This window comes from Habropoda laboriosa, unplaced genomic scaffold (genome assembly GCF_001263275.1).
Source record: "Habropoda laboriosa isolate 0110345459 unplaced genomic scaffold, ASM126327v1 scaffold9, whole genome shotgun sequence".
Classification (NCBI taxonomy): Eukaryota; Metazoa; Arthropoda; class Insecta; order Hymenoptera; family Apidae; genus Habropoda; species Habropoda laboriosa.
This window is the reverse complement of record NW_017100191.1, coordinates 3,854,124-3,864,070: the sequence shown is the minus strand read 5'-3', so window position 1 is coordinate 3,864,070 and position 9,947 is coordinate 3,854,124. Positions and strand designations below refer to the sequence as shown.

The 9,947-nt window shown below is 42.8% G+C and overlaps 1 non-coding gene across 1 annotated transcript; it reads right to left on the bottom strand.

The window, feature by feature from the left end:
• Positions 1 to 4,610: 4,610 nt before the first annotated feature.
• On the bottom strand, positions 4,611 to 4,693 carry Trnal-cag. Its single transcript has one exon. It is a non-coding gene; the product is annotated as a tRNA-Leu (tRNA).
• Positions 4,694 to 9,947: the final 5,254 nt, after the last annotated feature.

Sequence of the window (9,947 nt, the reverse complement as noted above, 5' to 3'; positions counted from 1 at the left end):
CACCACCCACCTCTCCGTCAGATTCCTACAGATTCTCTCGCTCTCCGTCGACGATGATGATGGACGGACCGACGCGACCGTGTGTGATACGATGAAAGAGAAATGACGAGTTGTTGGATGTTGGTCCTACTCACGATTTTTATTTACTCTCATTATCTCTCTCTACATATATATCTCTCTGTCCTTTCTATTATTATTTTTCTGCGTTCCTTCGAATTCAGACACTTTTTGCACACGACCACGGACGAATCGATGGTTCCGCCGGGACTGACGCAGCACGCGAACACAGGCCAAACAAACACAGGCCTGTTGGCACGAGAACGTTTGGGAGCGTATTACGCACGGTTACAAACTCCGCTCACCGCTGAGAGTGCAAGCGCGCGACTGCGGCGTCGGGCGCCGCTTATGCGCCGGCCGACTGTTTCCTGACTCGCCCTATCGCGTCTCGCGCACCGAATTTCGAGCCGCGTCACGCGGCGTCCACGGTTCTGCGCTGCTTTCCACTGACTTTCCACCGTGAACATTGAATGGGACGTCGTTGTGAGGCTGGTCACATGGAACTGAAGGATTCTAAGCATTGTTTCTTGCTGAGTTTAGATGGTGATTCGAGTGAAGAGAGTGGTAGTGGGGGGTGTTTCGTGATGGTTAATGGAGAGAGAGATTAGAGAGAGGTATTAGAGAATAATGATGATTAGAGCAAGCGTCTGGTGTGGGTTATGGTATCTTATCTCTGTTGTTCGAGTGACTGAAGATTAAGCGTTCATTGACTGTTTTTAAGAGACTTTCGATGATCTTTAAAAGATCGTATGAGTGTGAATCTGAGAATGAAGTTTGTGAAAGAAATTTTTTGTTTTCTCCTTTTTTTTTTAGGTATTTTGGAATCCATTTCTTTTACTTTAGTTTCGTATGATAGTTTAAATTTTACTTTATCGATCGCTGTTTAAGATTTAAATATTAGAGGAGAGGAGAGTATTTACTGCAACTACTTTCGTCGTTACAAATTGACCACTGTTATTTCATATACCTATACATCGATGTGAATGAAACTTTGAAAAAGATTACAAAGAACAATATTAATGATTCAAACAGACTGAAAAGCGGGGATAATTCACGTGGTTGGTGTAGGTATTGAAGTTGGATGCTTAGTTGGCTCGAAAAGTGTCGACGGTGAGGAATACGGTCGCATGAAGCGAGGAAAGGGGAAAAACGTCGGTGAAAGAGGAGCGACAATAAGGTATCAGAAATTGTGCGACACACCGTCGCGGCCGAGTTCATTGCTTTGCTGGTCAATAGCCATCGCGTCTCACCGTCAAAACAAGCGGAGCCTTTATTAATTTATAGCGAGTGACTCAATAGCTCGAGCGAAGCTACCGATGCTCGTCTGAATGCCATTCGCGAGCATAAACGACTCCTATCGTACGCACTTTCTAAAGGCAAACTGAGTATCGTTCATGAAAGTTGCGTGTACCTTCGGTAAACACCATAGGAAGTCCGATAATGGCGCTATTTTATGTCATTGATATGAATTTTTGAAAGTTCTTTGAAATTTTTGATTTGGTACATTTAATTTATTTTTCTTTTTTTTTTATGAATTAGGTGCTATTTTGTATGTTGGTAAAAGTTTATGGATCTCTGATCACATCTTTGAAATTAAATTATCATTCATTGTGGAAAATTGTATTTACTTTACTTTCAGTTTCTTGGAATAACACTAGAACGCCATTTTGGATTAAATTGTAGTGTCTAGCCCATAATGATATACTATAAATTATCTGGATTAATTCTTCAGGATCTGGTTTTATTGTTTGAGTTTAGTTATTCCATGAACCCCATAGGAATTCCAGTCGGACGCCATTTTGGCAACTATTAAAATCCCATTGATCTCATATTTTATATTAAACTATTTAAAATATCCCACAAATATTCTACGCATTCTCTAGAATTTTTGCTCGATGTTAAAAATATTCTGGTTTCACATATTTAATCAACTGCCTCCGTAAACCCCATAGAGACTCCATTAAGACGCCATTTTAGTCAGCACGAAACCGCCATTGACATTCCACATCCTTTTCAATCCCAAACTAACCTCCCTTCTTCCATCAACCATTCACAAAAATTCTGCTTCCCACAAGCCCCATAAAGATTCCACAAAACCGCCATTTTTCCATTTAAGTAAACCTCTAACCTACAAACACCCCCTTCGAATCCCTCCAGAACTCTAGTAACCCCAAAAAAATTCGAATTCCACCAATCGACGAAAAAATCATATTTCCCGCAAAACATTTCATGCTGGAACGCATTTTCGGCAAAAATAGCGACGAACCTGGCGAATCAATGGGGGCGAGGCGCGCTCCAGGTGCGACACGTGTGTCTCCCCGGTGCAGCCATGGCACGTGACCGCGCCACCTTGAAAATTGGGCCACTGGAGCACGGGGGCTGCTGCTGCCACCATAATAAAAACCTCTCTCTACATTTCCCACCTCTTCTCCCCCTCTCTCTCTCTCTCTCTCTTTCATTTCGTTAAATATCAACCCAAACTTCTCGATCTCACCCTTTCTCTGTCTCCCTCTCTCTCTCTCTCTCTAACTATCCACAAAACTCCACTACTCTTCGTATGAAATTTCCTGACCAACGTGGTCGAGACTTCGTATCCCAGCATCAACCGCCACTCATACAACGCAACGGAGTCAGTAAAGGAGACTCGACGTACGTGCTAACGTTGGACGAGTTGAAGCGGGGCGGTGAAGAGTGGGGAGGAGGGCTGCGTGGAAGGTTGCTTGCATTCTCTGTTGGCAATCTGTGGTAGGAGGCATGTAGGACGAACGGATGGAGAACAGCAGCGCGATGTTCGAGCAGCCACGAACCGGAGAGGAGTCGAGCGAGAAAGACTTCGATATTGCGGTGGAGGAGGATGAGGAGGGGGAGAAGGGGAAGTAGAAAGAACCTCCAGTGAAGAGAAGTGAAGAGAAGTGACGAGGGGGAGAGACGAAACTGGAGGCAGAGAGATCGTTAGGTGAACGAGGATAAAAAGAGACGAGGCGAGTCTTTGGCCAGGCAAAAAAACAAAAATGCATCTCGGCAAGATGGCCGTCGTTGGCTGAACGACTCTCAAGGTTACACGCCGGTTATAGGGGAGAACGGAGACGAGCTTATGGTGTAGTATGTGTGCCAGCAGATTCGCGGCCCGTTAGCTGTATTCGGGGACAATTTGGGAAATTGTCGAAATTAGGGAGTTCAAGATGGCGATTGTTACGTAAAATGGCGAATATTTTGAGGGATTGGCAAAAGATATCTTTTGAGGGATTTCGGTTCTTTATTTGGGTGGTAGAAAGGAAGGGAATGGAATTGTTGTCAATTTATAGTTATTCTATAGAGTACTGTGGGATACTATATAGTATCTCATTTTGGAAATGGCGAACATTTTACTCTTTAGTAGAATTGTTTTAATATGGTTTTTCGTGATTATAATTTTTTCCTGGTTAAAGGGAAGAATGGAGTGGGATTGAGTCGTTTTGTGGCGATTCGATGGGGTTTTAAAAATGGCGAACACTACTTGCTATTTAATAGAATTATTGAAATTTAGTTTTTTATCATTCTGTTTTTGGTGTATCAGGAAGAAAGAATTGACATAGTGTCTGTTTGCATATTCCATGGGACACCATAGAAAACTGTCACGTTACCTCTAAAATGGCAAACACTTTACCACATGAAAAGAACTATTACACCCTATCTTCAACAATTCTATTTGATCTCTGATTTACAGGAAGGAAGGAAATGGAACTGTTACGACATAGAGACTCCATGGAGCACCATGGGCAACTGTTACATCATCTCCAAAATGGCGAACACCACTTGCATATTAATAAATCAATTACAACCCAATTTCTTATAATTCCGTTAGAACCTTAGATCATAGAGAGAGAGAAAGAGAGAGAGAAATAAACAAAAATACATCAATTTGAAAACTCCACGGGACACCATAGGCTGACACTTTATTTCCACAATGGCGAACATCCGATCTCCCCAACAAGCTCAACCTTTATCTGCAATTTTATCCAAACCTTAGCACATTGGACTACGTCCACGTAACTACACCACGTATGGGGCACCATACAAGCTTCTATCCTATCGTTCACCTGGAGAAAGAGAGAGTGTGCCTCTGTTCAGCTCGCCAGCGCCGGTTTCGCCTATCCTCTCGCCTCACATTACCCCTATTCTCGTCTACGCTCTAACCAAGGTTACCGCCGCCTCTTCTCCCCACCCCCCAGGCCCGCTGGAGTGTACAGTCCGTTGAGAAATGGCGGAGGAATGCGCGCGCCGCCGCTGGAATCGGTGCACTTGCCTCGTACACGCGAAATCGGCGGATTTACGAGCAAGAGCGTGTTGTTAACTGCTGTTGGGAATAATTCAACGTCCCAGGCGACTTCATGGGACTCGTTCGTGTTACTACAGTCACCATTTTCTTTGTCTCTGAACGCTTACGTAATCGACGTTCCATATTAATTGACCAGTGATGAAGAAGCATGGTTTCCGTTCGATAGATAGAATTCGTGTGGCGCGTTCGCAAATACGTTTGACGGTGTGCTTTCGGGAAGAAAAAAAAAAAATTCTGTCAGAAGTGGGATTCGAACCCACGCCCACAGAGTGGACTGCGACCTGAACGCAGCGCCTTAGACCGCTCGGCCATCCTGACGTGTCCCTTCGCCTCGTGTAAAGAGGAGAAATCAACCGGAGCTGCTCGTACTATGCCGTGAAACTGGTCTGCCGTACTAAATTTACCCGGCAGCTAGGCGAAAATAGCTCCCCGAGAAGCGGCCGTGGATGCTTTCAAGCAATGCACCGGCTTGAACGGGTTTTTCTTTTTTCTTTCTTTCTCTTTTTGCACAGCCATTATTCCGTCTCTGGTCGACATGTATGGAGAAAGCGACAACGTTGCGGGACAGAGCACAGTTCGTGGAAATTTTTAGAATTTTCTTGCGGATGTTTACCGAGGGGTTTGAAAATTGTGTTGGAGTGTACGTGTTAATTTTGGGATTAAGAGTATTTGTCGATCGATGCAGGTTTATATAGTCACTAAGAATGTTATCGGGGTGCTCTGATTAAGATTACATATCATATGAAACAAATATAATTCATTTTATGAAAAAAGGACCAAGAAGTAACCTATCTAATATCAACGATCTGACAAATAAAACAAAGCGATTTAATCTTTTCATCTGTATTTAACAATAAATCCTTCCGCCGTGTTCTCGATCCATTGATCCCAGGAAAGACTCTGGCACACCACCAAACCCATAAGCTAACCTCAAAAACACTATCAGACGTGTGGTACAGTAACATGTTCCTTCGACTGGCGATAACTCGCGTGCACCAGTTCACCAAGAGGACAATTTATTCGGTTTACTTTGAATAATCCCCCCCCACCAACGGTTCCTATCCGTTCGATTCGTAATCGAAGCTGGCCAAGTGCCATCGAACGTCGATAGCTCGAACGATGCACCGACCCAGACCTATTTTTAATTTTGATTCTCGTCAATCCCGGAACGATGGCTGCTCCACGACCCTTAATCTGACGTATCCTTCGATCAAACCTGTGCAACAGCTGTCTAATCCTTCCGTGGTAGACTGGTCAACCCTTGCAGTGTTATGGAAGCATTATGCAAACGAACGAAAACATTCGATCCGATTTCAACGTGAATCCGTTAATTCTATAATTTACAGATGTTTTAAAATTCATTATTTTTTCGTGAAAAAAAATGTGAATATATTTCGAAGATGGATAAGTACATGTGCAAAATTTTAAATTGAAAGAGTTTGTAGTTTCTTGGGAAAAAAATCACAAATGTTGTCTATTATTTGGAGACTACATTTAGACCTGGTTTTACATTGACAGTGATGTGTTCGATAATTTTTGATACTTTTTTGAAATACAAAATTGTAACGTATGGCCAATGAGTCTATCTATCACTGAGAGACGGTTTGATTCAGTTCCTGCTCGTAAGTTTTCCAAAAAAAATTCCTGAATTCTTCAGACCTCTAATCCCTAGGAAAAAAGGACATGGCCTCCTACTGTCAACGATATCTCCCACAATTATGAGTATTTTTTAACAAAAAATGTGTCAGCGTCTAACCAATAGATGTACCTTCCACTGAAAAAAAGTTTCATCCAATTTCCTCTCGCAGTTCCCTCACAAAAAATTCCCAAACACGTACCCCATTTTTCTAGGCGCACGTAGTCTCAGTCACGTCGGTCCGAGCGGCGCGACTTTCTCGAGCCGGCTTAGCCTGTTAGAATTGCAGTTTCCGGTGCAGGAGGCGACGTTATATTCGCATTGAGCGTCGCTGCGTCTCAAGGCCGGACCGTCCGAGAGCTAAGGACGACGTTAAGCTTCCCCTCTGCCCCCCAAGCTCCACCATACTCGTATGCATCTCCGTGATCCCTCCTTTTGCTCTTCTCTCCTTCTCCCCCCCTGTCTACCCGTCCATCACTCTCTCTCTCTCTCTCTCTCATTTTTCTCTCTTTTTCTCTCCTGCTCCTTCCTTGTCTCCCCTGTTCTCTCGTTGGCCAGTGTAGCCACGACTCGAAACGAAACTGCTCCACTGCGCTCGACTCTCGCCTCGCATCCCGTGCATTATAAAACTGGACGCCGCGTTTCCTGCGGCAGGAAACGATTTACCTGCTTCTACTATTCTCCTACTTGAGCACAGAGAGGAGAAAACACGACAGAGAGATGTATTCGCGTTCGGAGGACCTGTTTTGGCCTCCTTCGTTACTCTCGACACTGATGAATTCTTCGTGCCAATTGATTGTCAGGATGATGGTTGTATAGGCTCATGGTTGTATGTATGGTATATAGCTTAAGTGTCTTTGGTTGTTCAGGGATGATTGTGCAGCTTAAGTATCTCTGGGGGTTGGATTTCTATTGTGTCATTGATTGTGCCTTTGATCCCAGGAAAGACTCTGGCACACCACCAAACCCATAAGCTAACCTCAAAAACACTATCAGACGTGTGGTACAGTAACATGTTCCTTCGACTGGCGATAACTCGCGTGCACCAGTTCACCAAGAGGACAATTTATTCGGTTTACTTTGAATAATCCCCCCCCACCAACGGTTCCTATCCGTTCGATTCGTAATCGAAGCTGGCCAAGTGCCATCGAACGTCGATAGCTCGAACGATGCACCGACCCAGACCTATTTTTAATTTTGATTCTCGTCAATCCCGGAACGATGGCTGCTCCACGACCCTTAATCTGACGTATCCTTCGATCAAACCTGTGCAACAGCTGTCTAAGCCTTCCGTGGTAGACTGGTCAACCCTTGCAGTGTTATGGAAGCATTATGCAAACGAACGAAAACATTCGATCCGATTTCAACGTGAATCCGTTAATTCTATAATTTACAGATGTTTTAAAATTCATTATTTTTTCGTGAAAAAAAATGTGAATATATTTCGAAGATGGATAAGTACATGTGCAAAATTTTAAATTGAAAGAGTTTGTAGTTTCTTGGGAAAAAAATCACAAATGTTGTCTATTATTTGGAGACTACATTTAGACCTGGTTTTACATTGACAGTGATGTGTTCGATAATTTTTGATACTTTTTTGAAATACAAAATTGTAACGTATGGCCAATGAGTCTATCTATCACTGAGAGACGGTTTGATTCAGTTCCTGCTCGTAAGTTTTCCAAAAAAAATTCCTGAATTCTTCAGACCTCTAATCCCTAGGAAAAAAGGACATGGCCTCCTACTGTCAACGATATCTCCCACAATTATGAGTATTTTTTAACAAAAAATGTGTCAGCGTCTAACCAATAGATGTACCTTCCACTGAAAAAAAGTTCCATCCAATTTCCTCTCGCAGTTCCCTCACAAAAAATTCCCAAACACGTACCCCATTTTTCTAGGCGCACGTAGTCTCAGTCACGTCGGTCCGAGCGGCGCGACTTTCTCGAGCCGGCTTAGCCTGTTAGAATTGCAGTTTCCGGTGCAGGAGGCGACGTTATATTCGCATTGAGCGTCGCTGCGTCTCAAGGCCGGACCGTCCGAGAGCTAAGGACGACGTTAAGCTTCCCCTCTGCCCCCCAAGCTCCACCATACTCGTATGCATCTCCGTGATCCCTCCTTTTGCTCTTCTCTCCTTCTCCCCCCCTGTCTACCCGTCCATCACTCTCTCTCTCTCTCTCTCTCATTTTTCTCTCTTTTTCTCTCCTGCTCCTTCCTTGTCTCCCCTGTTCTCTCGTTGGCCAGTGTAGCCACGACTCGAAACGAAACTGCTCCACTGCGCTCGACTCTCGCCTCGCATCCCGTGCATTATAAAACTGGACGCCGCGTTTCCTGCGGCAGGAAACGATTTACCTGCTTCTACTATTCTCCTACTTGAGCACAGAGAGGAGAAAACACGACAGAGAGATGTATTCGCGTTCGGAGGACCTGTTTTGGCCTCCTTCGTTACTCTCGACACTGATGAATTCTTCGTGCCAATTGATTGTCAGGATGATGGTTGTATAGGCTCATGGTTGTATGTATGGTATATAGCTTAAGTGTCTTTGGTTGTTCAGGGATGATTGTGCAGCTTAAGTATCTCTGGGGGTTGGATTTCGTTGGTATTGATTGATTTTTGGTATACATCGATTATGAATATCCAAGTTCAAGTTAGATGTGTTTGGAAGTTACTGTTTATTGGCATTTGTGAATGTTTGATAGTAACTGATTACGGTGACGATTATGGTGTCTATTGAGGGTTAGCGAATCTTTGGTAGCACTTAATTATGATATAGGGTCATCTAGGGCTAAATATTTTTTAAAGCTAATGCCCGATGACTTTCAATTTTTCTCTATTGGTATTGATGAATATTCGATACCAATTAATCCCAATGATTATTTATTTGATTGTTAATCAACGGGTTTAAGCACCCTTTAGTATACAGGCGTTGAAATTCACACAGAGCAGCAGTATAACGTGCAGTACAAAATAAAGAAGAAAATCGAAGAAGAGAAAAAGAAAAAGAAAATTATCATCAGTTCATAATCATAACCAGTTCCTGACGTATTTTGCCTTTTTTAACTATACTTCTTTCATGAGCGTTTCATAGGTGCGACTTAATCGCGTGACTCGCGTGATTGTCTGCCCTAGTGGCTAATCACCCGACCACAAGGTGTAAACTCCTTACAGGAGGCTCGAATAGCAGTTTAATTGCGTAACAACTGGCCAATCATCTAATACCATTTTCCAAACAAAATTTCTTTTAATTTTTTCAAAATACTTCTACTCGATTTATCATTGAATATAAGAAAAAAACATTCTCACAATTGAATCATTCATCAAAAACAATTCGAGGATCGTGAAAATTGAAATATTTTGCAATTTTTTGCAATTTTTTTAGGTTACGTTCAAATGTTTTGATTCAGAGAAACGCACAGCTTTTTAGTACGCTCGAGACTGAGTCATCCCCAGTATAGAAAGTAAGGGCATCACTTCGTTAGGATTCCTTACATGTCACTGGGTTACTATACTCGCATTCCGCGCATAGAACGGAAGTCTTTAGTATGAAAGAAACTACTTCAGAATCTCGAGCGTCGTTCATCACATTGCACCGGCCTGGCCGAAGGGCTTCTCCCATTGTGAATTAATTCCCTGCTTCTTTTACACGCTCTGTACAGTTACTTTCGATAAAATCGACCGCGTCGCGTGTTCAATGGACACTCCAGGGGAAATCTTCGCGGAAAATGGATCTGTGTCACTCTTCAGGACCATAGAGCACACATTATTAACCTAATTCGCCATTTTTCAATATAATAAAATATTACAATTTCATTTCTTCCGCGATGCATAATTCCACGTGCAACATGTAAATAATCATTTCAATTTGCAATCTTTATCATTTTAATCTTTCTATTTGTAACTTTTTTTATTTTTTAAATTATAATTTTTAGCTCTTA